The sequence below is a fragment of the Humulus lupulus genome, chromosome 5 (assembly GCF_963169125.1).
Source record: "Humulus lupulus chromosome 5, drHumLupu1.1, whole genome shotgun sequence".
In the NCBI taxonomy this organism is placed as follows: domain Eukaryota; kingdom Viridiplantae; phylum Streptophyta; class Magnoliopsida; order Rosales; family Cannabaceae; genus Humulus; species Humulus lupulus.
The window spans coordinates 113,363,150-113,382,974 of NC_084797.1; positions in this window are offsets into that span (position 1 = coordinate 113,363,150).

The window sequence follows — 19,825 nt, forward strand, 5'->3', positions numbered from 1 at the left end:
TGCTTTCTTGCTGGGTCTCGGCTCACGGGTGCTACGTGGTGCAGGTAAAAGCAAGGGTAGGATGAATCAACCATGAGTTGGAGAGCTCTGGAGGCGAGGTGTACATAGTCAGCTGCTCGGCCGCCACGGTCGAGGAATTGTACAGGGACGGAAACCTAAAATGTATATTTTGCAATTAGAGTGGCTTGAGTTATTTGTAACTCTCGGAATTTATTGTAACTAAGACGTCTAATCCCTGTCTTGAGTTTCCATGAGTTAAACTGTCATTTTTAATGAAAATAGCCTGTTTGTGACCAAAATCTTTTATTCCTAATCCGTTGATGGCATTTAATTCACACTTTGTTTAAATGACTTGATTAGCAAGTTTTGCACTATTTTAAACACACAGTGTAACGGTCTTGGTTATCCAGGGCGTTACAACTTGGTATCAAAGCCGTCTGGGTTTATGGGTTCCTGAAGATTAGCTGGACATGTACACTCGCCACTAAAGACAAGCTCGACTCAGGGGTTTGTAGTGAATACATGAAATTGTATGCGTAAGTGCTTGAATAAAATATGAGTGTATTAATTGGTATGATTAATAGGGAGCATGAGATACTGATAGGGCCTGGCCCTTGACTGCTGTGTGATGGTAGTAAGGCATGCTGATTGGCATCGCTTTCGCGTGTGGATGAATATATGGATGATGATGATATATGGATTGCGGGTTGTTATATTTTTTTAAATTGAACTTGTATGCTATACCTTTTTATTGGCATGGAAGGCATAATAGGTATGAACGCATCTAGTGATAAAGAAATTTGATAATTTATGCATAATATTGGTGGTTGATATGCTTTATATGTGTTTAATTGTTATGGTTATTTGGATCAGCCCTTCAGATGGTTTTGGGTATAAACGTCAGGGCTGAGAAGTTTAGTCTGCGAAGACAGATTAATTCAGGGTGTATGTATTGAGAATGGTCAATCGGATTCAGTTTTGGTTTTGGTAAGGATAGAAGATGACAATTGGGGGTTGGAATTCTCCACCTTCCCTTGAGATTCGCAGCAGATGTTTGCTGATATATGAGTCAGGCTGTGAGGTCTGATAGAATGGATTGGATGGATGAAAAATGCAAGTTACTGATCCCGTTCTTAGTGATATGAGAAGGATAAATTGGGACGGAGTAGCCGTACTAGGCATTTGTGGTAAAAGAATGTCGAAAGTGGCAAGATAGCGGTAGTATATATTATTGAGTTTGGTGGGTTGGTCGATCCACTTTGGGTTATGGTACAAATGGATGTAGCCGGAGATGATCGGTCATTTGTGAGTTAAACTCTGAGATGGTTGTCTGTGTTTGGGCAGTAGAGAGAGGGCCTCATTACCTAAGATGAAAGGAATACAGGTGATGATATTTTCGTTCGTGGAAACTTAGTAAGTGTGGTTACTCAGTGGTCGGCAGAATGAGAACCTTTGGTGGTTTTATGGCTCCTGGTTTGGATAGGGAAGATTGGGATATTTCACTCATTTAGAGCCCAGGGTTAGTTCCTCGGAAGTGACCAGTGGATTGGGTAGCTTTTGCTCAGGTGGGAAAAAAACTGGAAGGACTTGGTGCTGAGTGTCTATTAGGAAGGATTCAGACGAGTATTTGCTGAGGGAAGTTAATGTGTTACATAAGGGACAACCCTGGACAGTCATGAGCATCTCTTGAGGTATATTGATTAGACTGAATGGAATTAAATTGATCAGTAGGGAATGCAGATGAGAATGCAGCTTTTGGGCACGGTTTGGAGCTTGGGTATGGAAGGATTTGGTATCAGGGATGCTATGAGAAATGATATTAGGTTGGCTTAAGGAATTATGGAGTCACCTGAAAAAGGATGCGACTTACAAGTGAATTGGGCAGAATATTGTGTCGTGGGACTCGTGGGTATTGCTTGCTAGGGATGAAGAGTTTAAATGCCTCGTTACAAGACAGAATGATGTCTTCAGGAGTTGGTTGTGATGCCCCACGTCACTATGGCTGCTTTCTGGAATGACGACTGGCCCTACAAACCAAGACAAGCCTTTCCAGCGTGCTTTGTCCTCACTCGCACACTTCCTGGGAAAACTTCCCAGGAGGTCACCCATCCCTAGATTACTCCAGGTCAAGCACGCTTAACCATGGAGTTCTCAAGTGATGGGCTACCGAAAAGAAGATACACCTTCCTGATATAGGTAGTACCCATCATTCCATTTAATCCCTCTTCAACTGTGTAGTCCCATACCTACACAGTCTTAGAATCATTACACTTGACCTTCCCCAGGCGGTGTGGGATTGCACAGCTTACCCGGTCTTTCCCCTTACGGATCACGGGATTCTGACTGTCACAATCACCCCCCCTTACGAGCCCGACGTCCCCGTCGGCCACACTTCCGGCTGGGTCAAGGCTCTGATACCAAGTTGTAACGCCCTACTTCCTTAGAGCCGTTACGAAGTGAGTTTTTAAGGTAAAACAGTGTGCAATGAACTCGCTAACCGAGGTTTTGAAACAAAAGTGTGACTAACTAAAAGTTAAGGCTGTAATCTTTGAAAATGCGTCGTTTCATCAAAACTTCTATTATTAAACAGTTGGGATCCCAAAATAAGGTTTGAAAACTAATTACATCTTGAAATAAGGTTACAGTTGAGAAATTATAAAATTATAGATTATTACAGCCATTTTCGAATAAACCCCCAACCAAAGCAGTCGGGCAGGCCAAACATGTACGCGCCGCTTCACGCTCTCCATACTCATGGTTGGTTGATTCAGTCATTGCCCTTACCTGCAACACAGAGCACCCATGAGCCGAAGCCCAGCAAGAAAACTCATGCAGAACATAACATATGCAATGTATACAGTTTATCATAACAGATAATCCACAATAAACAAGTCAATCATTAGACTAAGCAAACACGGCCAAGCCGCCCCAGAGCCTTACCGAAGCCTGGGGTATCGGTTCTCACCGCGAGGATAACTCATGTATCCCTTGGGTCCCACCCTGAACATAGCATAACACATGTATCCACCGGGCCCCGCCCTGATTATAGCATCCCATGTGCTAGGTGTTACTTTCGGCCCACGGCCGCCCCGGCTTACGCCGTTCTCGGCCCACGGCCGCCCCGGATTACGCCGTACTCAGCCCTTGCCGCTCATTTCATCATAATCACACATATAGTACATTTGAAATAATCATTCACACACATCATGATTCATTTAAGGTTAAACATTTGCACATAATACAATCTGGGGCCATGCCCTAACCTCGGGTGTTATAGTTTTCTTACCTGTATTCCGTGCTTCCCGATGCACCACGATTATGAGCACGGTCCACTAGCACGAGCCCCTCCGAAATCCTAGTCACAACACACATAAAACACTTTCAATACTAACCAAGCCTAGAACCACTTCCCGGGACCAATTCCACACTCCCGGGACCTCTAAATCCATAAAGCGAAGTATCGGACCCATCCCCCGAGTCCCCGGGCAAAAGCCCTAAAAACCAGAATTTTGGGTGTCAAAATTGGCCTAGGGCCGCGGCACTCCATTCAAGGGCCGCGGCGCCCAGCGACTTGGCCTCCTCCTGATGCAACCTCGCGCCGCGGCGCCCAAGAACAGGGCCGCGGCGCTCATACGCGAACCCAGATTTTCTGGGTTTTCACTTGCGTTTTTCCCGAACTTAAACCTTCCAAATCACACCAAATCAATACCCAAACCCCAAAATCAAATCCAAACTTCATATGACCCATCTAACAACCCATAAACATCATCAAAGCAATCAAACACACAATCAAATCCCCAAAATCCACATCCTTGATTTAAATTTCAGAAAATTAAAAACTCAAAGTTCAAACTTAAACCATGCTCAAATCTCTTAACCCATAACATAATCAAGTCTTAAATGTGTATAAATTCCTTACCTCAAGTAGAGAATCCCATCCCAAGCTCCCTTGATTCATCTCCTAAGTCTCCAAATTTCAGCTCCTTCACTTCTCTTCTTCTTCTTCTTCTTCCCATTGCCATAACTTCCCTTCTCTTTGGTTTTTTCTTCTCTTTAGTTTTTATCAAAACCAATCAATGCCAAGACCAAACCGTGTACCCCTATAACACAGCTCAAATTTGTCTATTAACCTTGCCAAATGACCATTTTGCCCTTCCTTGCCTATCCTTTCCCAACTAAACCTCAAGGGCACTTAAGTCCTTTTACTTCTATTTCATTTCTACCATTTTTCTATCTAGAACTTGTTACTCTCAGCAGTAACTAATGGTTACCCAGGTTACTAAATCTCCAATAACCATTACCCGCTAAATCTCAACTTAACCATAAAATCCCGAGGTACCCCTAGGCTCCTCCCGAGTCGGGTACGGAATCCCGTTGTGACTCTTAAGTTAACTAGCTCTCTAGGACCGTCTCGGCACGTGCATCACAACAATAACACAACACTCACGTGGTACAAATCACGGAATACAATTATCACATATCAATGCAGTTATGCCCAACAAGGCCAAAATTACAGTTATGCCCTTCTAACACGATCCGGGCCTACATGCATACTAATATACATAGTCATGCATCTCAGATAAACAAATAGTCTTATAACATGCTTTAAATCATAATCATGCATTTAATTCATAAAAATCACACATAATTCTCATCCTGCCCTCCTGGCACGCTAATCAAGGCCCTTAAGCCTTATTAGCAAATTTGGGTCGTTACATTGGTCATCAATCTGGTTATTACTAGATAAGGATCAAGGAAAGAGACATCTCAGGAATTATTACTTGTACCGAGAGGGGTGTGATGTGTTAATAGTAAGGATTCCTAATCGCTTGGTACTTCAACGACATGGGCAAGTCTGACAGGCAAGGAATAGAGAAATGACATGGATGGATTGTATTCAGATTCACTGGTAATAGGATAAACTACTCCCCAGCTAGAGGTAGAACGTGAACGACTACTACATTGAGGATATCACGGCTGAAGCAGCAGGGTCAGAGGTAAGGTTTCAGAGGGTCTTAACTTCACTCTTCAAAGGTATTCAAGGTTAAGCTATAGGAAGGGAAGAGATCAAGTACGAAGGGATTTGAGTGGAAGCATACTAAGACCAATGAACATATCAGCTACTACTTGAAGTATCCTCGAAGACAATCATAACGTAAGGATTTTGCATATGAAGAGTTGGTCAAGTATAGGGAACAGTGATGGGTTGTAAGAAAGGAGCAATAACTCTTGAGTTTAAAAGGGGAGATCCTCGCAGTGATTGGCATTTGTACCTGGAGTGGGAAATCTGTTGCAGGGGAAAGATTAGAACCTTAGCTAGTATGATGAACACTACTTGAGTTGTATCAGTGGGTTAAGACAGACTGGATTAGTTTGTGGGATTCCAGATGAGTATCCAAGAAATTTGTCAAGGAATACGTCTGTGTAAAGAGATGGAATTGTGATAAGACTGGTGTCAGTAATGGAATCAGATCTAAAACGCTATATTGAACGGTTTAACAAGGCAGAGAGAATTAGGGTCTCAATTGTTGAGTAGGATGATATTCTTCAGGGAGGATCTTTGATCTGGTTATTACCAGCTAGAGATTAGGAATAGTTAAGGGTCTTTGATCTGGTTATTACCAGCTAAAGATCGGGGACAGTTAGGGATCTTTGATCTGGTTATTACCAGCTGGAGATCAGGGTAGAGGATAGGCAGGAGGTTGCTACTATATTAGATAAGGACATAGAGGATGCTGAGCTATGTGTTGAGGGTTTGATCAATGCCAAACTGTTTTGTGAAATAGGTCAAAAGAGTATTTAAAGATTATCTTAATTGGACTCGGGATTGTCTTGATTGGCGGCATAGTAATGTATTTTGATTGGAACCTTGTCAAGGTTAAAGAATGCCTTGGAGGTAGGAGTTTCCTTGGGCAAGCGCGGTGGTACATATATCTGAGCCAAGTTCTGCGTCTTTTTACAAATTAGAATCAATTGCTGAGTTGGTATGATACTCCAAGACAGGAGGAAAATGATGGTCTATGCATGATGTTGGTTAAAGGATCCAACAAGAACTAGAATGGAGTTTCTAGTGGGCTTGATAGCTAATTGATATTTGGAATTAGTATCTGTTGACTGTATTTTTAGCCAACGACGTGAGAACGTCAATAACGACAAGCCTTCAAGAGAATGTAAACGACAACAGACAGTTTAATAAAGAAAGTAAAGAACACACAAGAGATTTTTATAGTGGTTCAGCCCCGATTGTCGGTAATAGCCTAATCCACTTAGAGTTGTGATTTATATATCTGTACTCAAGATCAGATGGACTGAGCCAACTGAGTTTCTTCAGTACTGATGGCAAAAATACAAGAATTCTCTCTCTAGAATACTCAGACCCAAATTTCTCTCTCTAGAATACACAGTCCCAATTTTCTCTCTCTAGAAAGAAGAAGCAGAAGAAGCCCCTCTCTCATCCCATAAGCTCTCTATTTATAGGCCTGGGATCCTCAACTGATATCCCTTTATGATAGGGATATTTTATTATTCATCTTATATTTATATTACAATAAATGTTTAAAATACAACTGATTCCTCAATTTGAGTGAGAAATGAGAGATTCCCGGGTGCCTAGACCAATTCTTGTTAGAGTCGTTCCTGGGATTTTGACGTAGTCTCACATGAATGTTGGTTACTCCTTCAAGCTTTCCTTGGACCAAGGTGATATATGCATGCTTGGCTTTCCTCGGACCAAGGTGGTCCGAGGCAACACCCTTGCTTCTCACCTCAGACAAGTCCGAGCATACCTTCTCCAATCAAGGTCCGAACGGACCTTGTGGCCTTCTCCTCGGACCAAGGTGGTCCGAGGCATCCTCCTCTTGCCTTCTCCTTGGACCAAGGTGGTCCAAGGCATCCTCCTTGACATCTCTCCTTGGACAAGTCTGAGGCACTCCCCTTTAGCATCTCCCAACTATGTCCGATCGGACATTGTGTAGGCTCTCCTTGGCAAAATCTAAGTCTCCATTCTTGGCTTGCATGGGACTCCTCCTCCTTATCTACTTACCATGGACACGTTCGAGCCAACACTTAGGAAACCTTGGGAGGCTTACCTCAAACACACCCTTGGGGTCTCCTAGGACCACATCCTCCTTGGGGTCTCCTAGGACCACTTTCTCCTTGGGGTCTCCTAGGACCACTTTCTCCTTGGGGTCTCCTAAGACCACTTTCTTGAGTTCTCCTCGGACCTCATCCTTGGGTTCTCCTAGGATCACTCTCTTGGGGTCTCCTAGGACCACATCCTCCTTGGGGTCTCCTAGGACCACTCCCCTTAGTTCTCCTAGAATGCATTCTCCTTAGCCTCCTAGGATGCATTCTCCTATTTTTTGGGTATAACAGTATCCCATGAAGGATCAGGAAAGACAGTTAAGGAAATCCCAGATGAAAGGAATTAAAGGCAAGTCTTAGTTGAGTTAGCTAAGGATTTTGCAGTGTTATGAATAAGTATATCGTGATATAAGGATCAAATCTGGACTCGGGTGGACACCAAAATTACATGAAAATTTTGGATGAATCTCGTACTACTCTCTTGGTCTTTTCATCGAGACGTTAGGAAAAAGGTACCGTAATTTGAAGGTTTTGTATTGGAGGCCTAGGTAGAGAGGAATATAACGAATGAGGAACAAAATTCTTAACCTGATAACAGCTCGTGATAGGCATCGCAGCCTTTGAGTGTGTTATAATGGGAATAAGGAAATATCATGAGAGGTATCGCAGAGAGACTGCCAAGACGGTTGGGTCATTATGGACCAGCATCTGCGAAGAACTTGCTTTTATCAGTAAGGATAATTTTTGGTACTCCTTGACTGTTTAGCACCAAATTGAAAAGGTAAAAAATGCTAGTATTTTTTTTGTAATAGGACACACCATTATGCATAGATAGTGAAATATCCCTATATAAATATTAAACAATTGTCTTGCACATTTACTTTTTTTTATATAACATATTCTTAGTAGATTAATTCAGTTCTACTTTCCCAAACAAAGTGGGATATTGTTCTAGCTATTTGATTACAACTAGTATATTCAAATTAATTATATAAATGGGAAACATAAATATTTGAATGTAAATATCTTGATTTATTTCCTATTTGGTGTGGTTGACCAATTCTGTAACAACCCCATTCGCCACTTTTGGTTTATTACAAAATAGTAATGATCGCATGATAGAAAACAAAGTTGTTTTCCTTCTCACTTCCATTACTTTAAAATACTGAGAAAAAATACTTACAGAAAATTATCATATTTTTAAAGAAAACATAGTATTAATAAACTTTGTTTAAACCATATAAGCAAAAGCTTTCTCTACATTATATTTAATAATATTATTCTTCAAAAGTATACCAAAGTGAGCCATCACTATTTAAAACGTAACTATTCTTTCCCATCCATGGTTAGGCTATATGTACAATATACACTACAGCCAAAACATAAAGGTTAGACTCGACCCAAAATACTAAGTGGAAAATAACAAATTTACAGTGTGATGTGCTCCCAATCTTCATATGCATACTTGAAAACAAAGGCGTGATTAAAATATTTGTCTCATTTGTCTTGGGATCCCAAATACTTTGAAAACAAAAATAACGTAATTTAAAAGCATAAATGAGCAGTGCTTAAAAACTAACACATTTTTAGGAATATATAAAAAAAAAAAAGTAAAACATGTTGAAATATATAAAATTGAAACTGTAACATAGCAGAAGACTTGGTAACCCCACCAATCGTATAGATCAGAATGATCACAACATACCTAAGCCTTATCCTTACGTGCGCAGAGAGTAACTTGGTGAGCTAAAAGTCAGTAAGAAAACAAACATATAGCAGGAAAAACATTATGCATTGCATCATAATATCAACATCATCATAGTTTACATAAACATAACTTCATTCATTATACCATAGCAATACTTAAGACAATCATAACTCAACAAGTGATAACAAACATTCATCATTCATATCCTTGTGTCATCTAGGCTTAGCTTGTAGGTGATCAACCTAAGACTTCTGTGGTCAGGAGAATGCCACTACCCATACTTGAGTTAGAAATTTGAATCCACGACAACGATCCTATAGTATTAGGCTTAAAAAATGTACGGCTAGATGGGTACCCACATCTACAGAACCCTTAGCATGCATATTCATCACTTTGGCATACACATTAGGCAAGCATACACAACATTACTCTCATCATTCACAAGTATTGTTGTTATTTCATGTATCTGACTATGTACAACATGTATACAGTCCTATCATCACTTCTAGCAGCATACCAGCATATTAACATTTATTTTCCACCTATCATAAGTTACTTAAGTGTAAACTTTCTTACCTTGAGTCCTTAACACAACAACTTAACTTTTCTTTATCATCTGTGAGTGAGATCACTTTTTGGTCCTATAAATCCAAAATAGGACACATAACTTAGTTCATGCCTTTACTAAGTTTTGTAATTAAAAATTTTAAGGAATCCTGATCTCAAAACCTTAATCTCGACATTTGGCTCAAAATGACCAAAATACCCCTCTCAAAAATCTGAATTGAACTTAGAAAATTATCATCCTCCGTAATAATTTATTTTCAACTTATGTCTGAAATCTCAAGTCTAAACTCCAATTATTTCTTAAGATATGAATTCCCGAGCCCCGAGCCTAATTCCGGAGCCCTAACACTTTCCTAGCTCAAAACTCAAATTCTCATCATGTCTTAGTCCTCAAATTATTTTCCCATCCTCAAAATCATGTTCTGAGTCATAATCTTAATGTTAATTTCCATAGCCCCAGGTTCAAATCCCAAGCCTCGGGCTTGAATCCCGAGCGCTAAGCTCTTCTTTACAAAGCCCTTATTAATATCTTAGTTTGAAATATATTCCCTATTCCTCAAAAATATTTCCAAAGCCCTTAACTTAAAATTCTTGAGCTTTGGGACCCGTATCATGTTGGGTCCATGTGCCATTTACATGAGCCATATGCATGGCTCAACCATTGAGCCATTCATAAAATTCACCCGAGCCCTTGGCTCTTACCTCTAATATGATCATCACCATCATCTTAACTATGGACAGTAAGAACTCGTCAACAAAGTTAGATTAAGGATTTTGTGAGTTGTCAGAGAAATGAACTTAAATTGACTGATCTTAAAACAAACTTTCTGATATCTCAAAGAACATAAAACTTGAATATTAGAATGGAAATGGAGAGAATGCATAAAATATGTGTATTGCTCCAAAATGTCTGATTACAATGCTCAAAAATTCGACCCCCTTCTCAAGCGAACGGAGGTCATATTTATAGAAGAGCACTACTGGCTCATTGTACATGGTGGTCTCGAGGAGACAATGTTGAGAATAGTACCCTTAAAGCAATTGTATTTGACAAATGTTTTAAATGAAATAAATAATTAAATTGAATTATTATATATAGATTATGTCCGACATTATATGATAATATTAAGTGAATATCAGAAAATTCCAAAGATTATATATGTGGTCTTAATCTCATATTGGTATGGGAGGATCGAGATTAAGATAATAAACATAAATAGTTTGTAGTAAAATAAAGTTATGGAATCTTTAGATTAATTACTGCTAGTACAGTCCACTAGTATTATGAATACATGTGACCTAGATCCGAGTTATTAGTGTAGTAGGACACTTTAGTGGAGGTACTTTGCATGCTGAGAGTTTGTAGAACTGGACCAGAAGTGATTTGGTAATACTTGTTTAAACATCGTTTCTTTGTATTAATCAAACACATCAAACGATGATCATATACATGATAATCTTAATCCTAAGGTTGCTATGAACTGCTATATATGTCATCTGATCCTTTGATTCGTGTGCTAAAGTTTGTCTGAATGATCAGGCTAAGAACAATAGTTTTACGGACTCAATGATGTATATGGCTGGGGACGTAGTTTAATAAATATGGAATCTATACCTTCTTATAGATTGAATAATGGTTCCCTATTGGGTTGACTTTTGGAACTGAAAAGGTTATGAGCGCTCACGTCGCAAACTTGTTGTGACACAACCTTCACTAGTAGAATCAATAGTACTCTAGGAATAAGATATAACTACAAGGGTAAAACTGTAATTTTATTCCTTTTTAATTATGAACCATTAATAGAGGATTAACTTTGTATGTAATGATTATATCAATGGACATTTTATTCTTTAATAAAGTATTAAGTAAATATGTGTCCATAATTATCAAGAGTTCAATCTCATATTTTTAGTGGAGTAATCATGAGATTAATAAATATGATTATTTAATCAAAGAGCTTTGATTAATAATGTAATATTTATTGAAGCTTGATATTATAGGTCCATAGGTTCCCAGGGTTTCTCTATCAACATCATATCAAGGTAAGAGTTGATACAAGGGTATAACTATAATTTGGGAATTTGAGAAGAATTTTATTCTTCAAGCCAAGTATGCAATTATATGATAATTGAGGTTGAATAATTAATTATTAATTTTTCAAAAATATATATTTATTTATTTAAATATATAAAATTTCGAATTTCATATATATAAATAGATTAATTAATTTTTGAAATTAATTATTTTATTTGAGTGGGAGAAAATAAAATTAGTAAGTCAAAGATAGTTTTTGATTTATTTAATTTTAAAAGATGATGATAATGATGATCATCAATTTGATTTTTTAATTTTTAATTTAAAATTTAAATTTTGAAATATGGTTTGTTTATCCAAAAAACAGGTGTTGATGACGTGGCAAGAATTTTCGACACGTGTTCGACACGTGGCAGAGATGATGCTCGCCTATCGACCAGAGACATTTCCATATGCGGAGTTCAAGTTTTATATACAACCAGCCTGGTCGTATACTCCGTTTATTTATGTGTAAATCTGTATAGTTGTAATGATATCCGAGAATATCTCTTCATTATAACCTGAATATCCATTTATTAAGGAAAGATATGATTAATTGACTCATGTAACCCTCCTTGAGCCTATAAATATACAGGAAATAGCTCAAGGTGGGATCTTTTGATCTTTTTCCGAATTGCATTACTATTATCCATCGTTTGTATTGTTTTCTCCTTCTAAGGTATGTGAAGCTCAGGAACCCTAGTTCTTTGATCACACCTTTGAAGCTCAATATTAATAATAGTATCAAGTGGACGTAGGTCATTACCAATCGTTGGGGCCAAACCACTATAATTCTTTGTGTCCTTTACTTTCCATTAGATTTTTTTCTCAAGCATCGCACTAGTCTCCTGTCATTTATTTGACTCCGTGTCGTTGACCAAAACGAGGGTAACATGGTTGTCATCTTTTCCTTAAAAATATTAACACCTTATTTTGTGGGAGATTGATTTTAATTAAATAATTAAATAAAAGAAAAGTGCAAAATCTCTGAAAAGGGAATAGTAGTACATGCCTGACACAGTCCAAGAAATGTGTCATGCGTGTAATACTTGTACTAATATTGTATCAGTGTAGTTTTTATTTTATAAATTTAATTGTTTAATAATTTGAAAATAGTTTTTTCAAATTTGGTAAGTTAGATATTTACCTAAATCAAATCCTATCATCGTTATGATATTATTATTATTATTATTAAGAATAATAAGGTAATATAAATCTCTATATATATGATATATATTATTATTATATTGCTATTATTATTAGGAATAATAAGGTAATATAAATCTCTATATATATATGATATATAAGAAGAAGAAGAAGAAGAAGAGAAATATACAAAAACACACAACAATTCATAATAGTTCTCAGAGTTTTTGTCAAACAAAAACTCTTCTTCTTCTTCTTTATTCTAGCCATTCTCAGACCATAATCCAAGCCCTCATGAGTTGAGAAATACTTGTAATTCCTCAAATACAAACACATATTCTCTATGTGCCCACACACATCTTGAGGTGTAGAGAATACTCCAGAAGATCGTGGTTTGAGTGCTCAAAGCTTTGGATAGGAAGATCATTAATAATACAAAAATACTCAAGGATACTTGATAAACTTCAAGAGGTAAAAGTTTATGTTCTTGATCATTTGTTTTTATATATTCTATATAAATATATTGTATATTTATATACATATTTGTTGCATGATTAATAGTATTGTATGAAAATGTTTTTGGATTGTTTTCTTGGTCTTATAAATTGTTTATATGATTAATAAAAAAAAAATTATTGTTGTTATTTTGTTATTTCATAATAACAAAAAATGGGCCCACCACGCATGAGTTTTTGTTACGTGGTTTTCCAACAGACAAGGCCCTGCACATGCAGACTACATGTAATGACCCACTACTCTAGACTTTTGGACCATTAACGAAACTATACATACAAATCCTTAATAAAACTTACATTTGCGAAAATACCATAATTTATTAGAAACTTGTAGAAATAAGAATTACTCTCATAAAATATCAAGTAGGATATGGGATCCCATTGTCTTAAAAACAAAACATAATTTAAAATAAAAGGAATTACATAGAAAGTGCGGAAAAATACATATAAAACCATAAAACAAGACTACATCCTCGAAAATCGAACTCTCGACTCCTTGAATCCATTCACCACCGATACACATTCTCCCAAGCATCCATGAATCTTACCGCCACTATAGCTATTTTCCTGCGCATATAAACAAAAAGGAATGAGCCTAATGCCCAGCAAGGAAAAATCTAACACATAGTTCATATACATAAATTCATAAGAAACATAAAAAACTTAACATAACACTTTATCATACACATACTACAATGGCCATTATTACTTGGGGTCCCATAGACTAAACAAGTCATATGCCCATGAGATTAGTGGGGTCCTACTAGCTAAGTAGGTCATATGCCCATAATCTATTTGGGGTCTTGTTAGTCATATGGGTCATATGCCCAAGCCTACAAACATACATATTCATAACATATTTCATAACATAAAACATAAGATAACATAAGCATAAAACATATAGATTCTATCCTATTTTCCTTACCAATGTTACCGGGATAAGAGGACAGCGTGGGACTTTTGGAACACTCCTAAAACCATATATAACAGGGTGAGTAGATTTGAAGAAAAAGAAATGAAAGGAATGGAAGGACTAAACCATTGAGAAACATACTTACCAAAACCTTTTTACTCAAGAGCTTAGATTTCCTAACCAAAATAAAAATTAAGGTTAGAGGCTGAGTAGAAGACTATGAGAACTTAAAAGAAAAGTACAGAATTGAACTAGAGTTTTGGGTTACCTTGAAGACTTGTAAGACCAATCTACACCTCAAACCGAAATACTATAAAACCTTACTTCCCAAAGTGTTTGATAAGCTTATGATGATCAAGCTTATGATTCCCCAACCCAGGTGTTTACACTCTCACACTCACTTAGCACTTGCAGCCTCTGAACTTAGAGTAAAAGGTGAATAATGGCTGGGTACTAGGTCCTATTTATAGAGTTTAGGAATGAAAGGATCTTAATTTTACTTGAATAAAAATAATAGCTTTTTAGGTGAAAATAATTTGAATAATCGTTCAGCAGAGGCTGAAGACTCGTTCAAAAAGGTGCTGGACTTATCAAGAGGTTGAATGGCTGAATGGAAAACAAATTCAAAATGTTTCAAAATATGCTGAAGGAGGCGATATATCGCCTGGGCCAGTATGCCCGAGGCTGTCGTGCATCGTCTCGTGTTTTCCGTATCTACGTGCTGCGATATATCGCCCCCTATAGCTGCGATATATCGGCACACGTTGATTAATTAAACACGAAATTACACATTTTTAGCTAAGTTTGAATGGATTAAACAGCCTTGACTAAGCCCTCAACGTATTCAAAGCTGCTGACTGACCTTATAGCATTCAAACTTTTACCCTTATTAAATTTAATCCTCAAAATACTTAATCTTTAATCACCCATTCATAACATGTGCTTAAAATCCTATTGGTTCTTATCTAAACCTTATAGTATAATAAATATTATCCTTAATATCAGTCATATAATCAAATCTTAGGTTAACATTAATATTCTTAAACTATAGGTTAAACTTAGAAAATCTACAAGTACTACTATGAGTGTCCAAATAATTCCCAGTCTGAACCAAAAATCCACAGTTACAAAGATAATGCTATAAATACTATAATACTACTATCTAACTAGCTAAGTAAAGTTCTTGGACTCTACACTACAGGTGGTAGTTATGCTGGGAGAGTGGTGGTCGGCTCTAGTACATGTCAGGGGTCTGCGGGAGCACTTTAGCTTTCATATCAGGTCGTACCTCCACCATATGTCTAGTACCGACGTCAGAGGTTGGCTGGGAAATACCTCGTCAAGTACCCTACTTGTACCGCCACTACTTGTCTGGCGTGGAGATTAGGATTAGACTCTTAGGGTCTTGAGGGTCGTACCCCCATACTCGTACACGTATTTTGTACCTGAGAGTTCCTCTCACCCTCATGGCATAAATCTTTTCTCCAAACTCCCTTGCATTTTGCTAAGTGTTGGATGGCTTGCGAATTATTAGGAGTGACATGCCAAGTTGCCTCCACCAATCTTACATTGATACATAGCAATGATGAGGGCTTCACGAGCATTCTGAGTGCATACTCTTGAAAGGTTTCAAAAGTATATATCGCGAGGAACCATGGAGGCAAGGTGCCTCGCTGGTGGCACCTACTCCGAGAGATGAGCAGGGCCTCTTCAACGAGGCACGAAGGCGCGAGACGGGGCGAGCCGCGAGGTGCTAGGCGGACGAGGCATGGCATGAATTCACGACTATGCGAGGGCCTTGCGTGGGGCGAGACGGAGCGGCTTCGCAAGGTAGCCAGGCAGGCGAGGCGAGGCGAGGCTCGAAGTCACGACTTTGCCAGGGCCTCACATGAGGCATGGGTCTCACGTGGGGTGAGACACGAGGTTGCTTGGCGTGCCTGAGGTGACTAGGGGGAAAGCCTCACCTTTTCTCCCGTGTTGACTGAGGCCTTCTCGAGAGTATGTCCAATTTTTGGCATTCACATTAACCATGGACACCACCACACACCATAGCCGCCACACCAGCATTATCATCACTTTTGGTGGCGGTTACTTAACCGCCACATGGGTATTTTCTAAACCATTGAGCCAAGCACCAAAGCCCAAAATTTTGGTGCTTATCCTCAATCCAGACTTAACACTCACGCATACATCACAACACACATGGGTGCTTGTACAACCCATGGCCTCACAAAAGCACTGTCGGGCATACACTAAAGATGACAACATGGTGTTTCTTCCATGGTAACTACCCCAAGAACACTCAAAATACTTAGATCTATTACCCAAAGATCGATTTATCAATGTTTCTTAAAGTATAACTTTATCATAACTTCAAAACTATCTTCAATAACAACATTATCCATCAAAATTGCAAAGAAATTATAAGAGCTCTATTTTACCTTCAATGGTTGAAACAATAAGCTTCTCCTTCAAAGTTTTGCTTTTCCAAACTCTACGTTCATCAAACAATGGTTTCTAAGAACCAATCCATGACCAAAATTATCTAGGAAAGGATACAAACTTACCCTTGGTGATCTGAAGTCCTAGTCGAACCCTATAGCCAAGTTCCTCTTCTTGTTCTTCTTTCCACTTCTACAACACACATAATGGATCTCTTAGAAGACCATTCAAAATCAAAACTAACAAGAGACACTATAGTAAAAGGTTACCAATAATTGGAAAAAGACACTATAGTAACTAGTTACTTTTTTGCTTAGTTTTAGATTGCATCGTAACAAGTTACTCATATTTGAAGTCACTGGTTACTCATTTTGGACAATTTTTTTTTATTGATGTGGTGGTATCTGGTTGCTACTATAAAATTAGTTTTTCTTTCAATAACATATTACCACTACTAAATTAGTTTTTTTATTTTTTTTATTCACTGGTGTGATTGGTAACATGTTATCATCTTCAAAATATACTGAATCAATGCAGATAAAGGTGATTGGTAGTAGTAAAAAACTAAAGGAATATTATGAGCAACTGGTTATTACATCAAAACTGATTAATGTAGCAAGACTAATGTAGTTAACTGATCACCATATATATTCAAAAGAAATCAATATACTTTGTTCATAGCAGCATTTATATAAATTACTCTATTTAAATATTTCTATATAATGACTAATTGATCATGTGAGGAAAAAAAAAAGCCAATGAATATTTAAGGTTCATGTGTATCTACTAGCTTAGATAATAATTATATATGTATACTTAATATATGGTATATAAGTCGGAGATTCTGTCTTGGATATGAAGAGTTTTATTAATTAAGCCCATATAAAACAAGCCACACACAGTCATGCAGTGACAAACCTTATTCACAATTAGCTTATGAAATTATTCCTCATGAATTGACACGACCTGCTTTACATTTTGAAATTTTTTCGGGTCAATTTTTTTTTCTATTTCTTCTATCGTTTTTATACTTCTCGAGAGCTAGTCCGAAACGAATATAAGTCTAAATTAAAATATATTTATGAGCCTTTTAAGTAAAAACTCTTTTAATTTATGGTCTAAATTAAAATATATTTATGAGCCTTTTAATTTAAATATGGGTCTAAATTAAAAAAAATGATATTTTTAAGTAAAACTCTTTCAATAGTGTTATTTGTATACTTTTTTCTGTTTTTTTTTTGGTCTTTTGGATAGGGCCCTTAGGCATTGCCTAGCCCGTCTATGCGTAGTGTAGTTCTCTACTATAATAGGGGAATTTTCACCTTTATGGCTTTTATACTAATTTTTTTTTTTAAATACGGACATTTCACTTTTCCACATTCTTATGTCTTTTTTAACTTGGAAGTTGATGATAATGAGATTTTTTTTTTCAATAAATTTTGAATAAATAAACAAACAAAAAAAAAATTATTCCATATTTCTAATAATAGTTATGTTTTTTTTTAATTTTGATGATAATTATTTTTCTTTTTCCATTTCTTCATTTTTTCCCCAAATCATAATTTTTATTTTATTTTAGGTGAAGTAATTGGTTACCTGATAGATTACCTTTCACACACATATATTTTCCAAATCTAAATGTTTCCATTGAGGTAACCTGCTACCATCTTAGGGGTAACCAGTTACCTATATTATAAGTAATCAATTAAAATAAGGATAATTTGTTACTATCTTAGGGGTAACTAAATCATAAATAACCAATTATTATCAAGATAACATTTTAGCTTCTTAAGGGTAACCAGTCACCTATATTATAAGTAACCAGTTACTATCAAGGTAACTTATTACTATCTTAAGGGTAATTACTTACCTATATTATAGTATCCGGTTACCACAGACTTAGATTTAACATTATATATCCTAGCTACATAGCTAGATAACATCCTAGAGACTCATGCATGATGTTAGCTAAGAACTCTTAAACAGATCTCTCAGCTTGATTGATATTGTACATATGTAATAAAGTCTTAGACAGAAAAATTTTTAGACGAAAATATCTATTGCTAAAATAAAAAATAACAAACATTTTTGTGACTTACTATTCTATAATAAAATCTAAGTCAGCATACTCAACTCAAATGTAAAAACTGAATTTACAAGATAAGTTTTTGGAAAAGAAATTGCATGTACCAAAATGTTTGACTAAAGCAGTCCTTTTTTAGCCCGAAACCAGGTTCATCATACCTCAAAAAACCCTCTTTTCTATACGATTTATTGATGTTACTAATCATTTCTCGGTGGATTGCCAAACAAAAGGCATGGAGTTCGAAATTCAACACTTTAAATGAGATATATATATATATATATATATATATATTTATGGAAAGGGGTGTAGGGTCTCTGAAGTAAATGATCAAATGAGAATGGCAGAAACTGCATTTAAGCTTTTGAATTACAAACTGGAATAGATTTAAAGGATGAAATCATGACACAAAAGGCTAACAACATAAGGAAATGTATCTAATTCTGTTCATATCTATTCAGCTGTAGTTGGGGAAGTCGTATTATGATCTATACATTGTCACATCTAAAGTCTGATGTTATTGAACTCTCTATGTTTGAAGGTCATCAGCATCGATCCCCAGGTCAGAATTCCAAGAGAGCTAGAAACTGTCTGCTTGAATATTTTCTCTACTTTCAACTGTTTCTGTGGAATTCCATTGCTTTAAACTTGCCCAATTTCAAACTAATAATTAAGGAGGTTATATTGGCAACTTCTTTATGGCATGATGCCTTCTATCTTAACTGAAATTTCGTTTTTAGTAATCACCACACTAATTAAATCATGTGAATTAATTAAAGTGCGGAATGGTAATTAAATGTTTAAACAAATGTCCGTTTTATCGGGATAGAATCCAAACTTGTCACGGTAGAAACTGAATACAATAAAAAGACAGTGCAAAAACAATTAAAGAGCACAACGAATTTTTACAAGGTTCAGAACTTCTTTCGGATAACCTACTCCTTGGGGCCACGCCCAGAGAATTAAATCAATTAATAAAGAATCACAAGTACAAAAAATTGACTTATACAAAACAAAACTCCCTCTTGAGATTTGCTGCAACTTTGTTGTACTTCTCTTCACCAATTTGATCTTGATTGAAACGCTCAACCACTTGAACTCCCTTCAATGGCCAGCGAGTGCTTGCATCATCCCGACACAAGGCTTGTAAAAATCCTCTCCCGAAGATTATAAAAGTTGTGGTCAATTATAAAGTGTATTCACTCATGAACGTGGTATAAACTCACCACAAATACTAAACTCTCATTTTTTCACAAGATCACGTGAATACTATGATCTTGAATACAATGAAGAA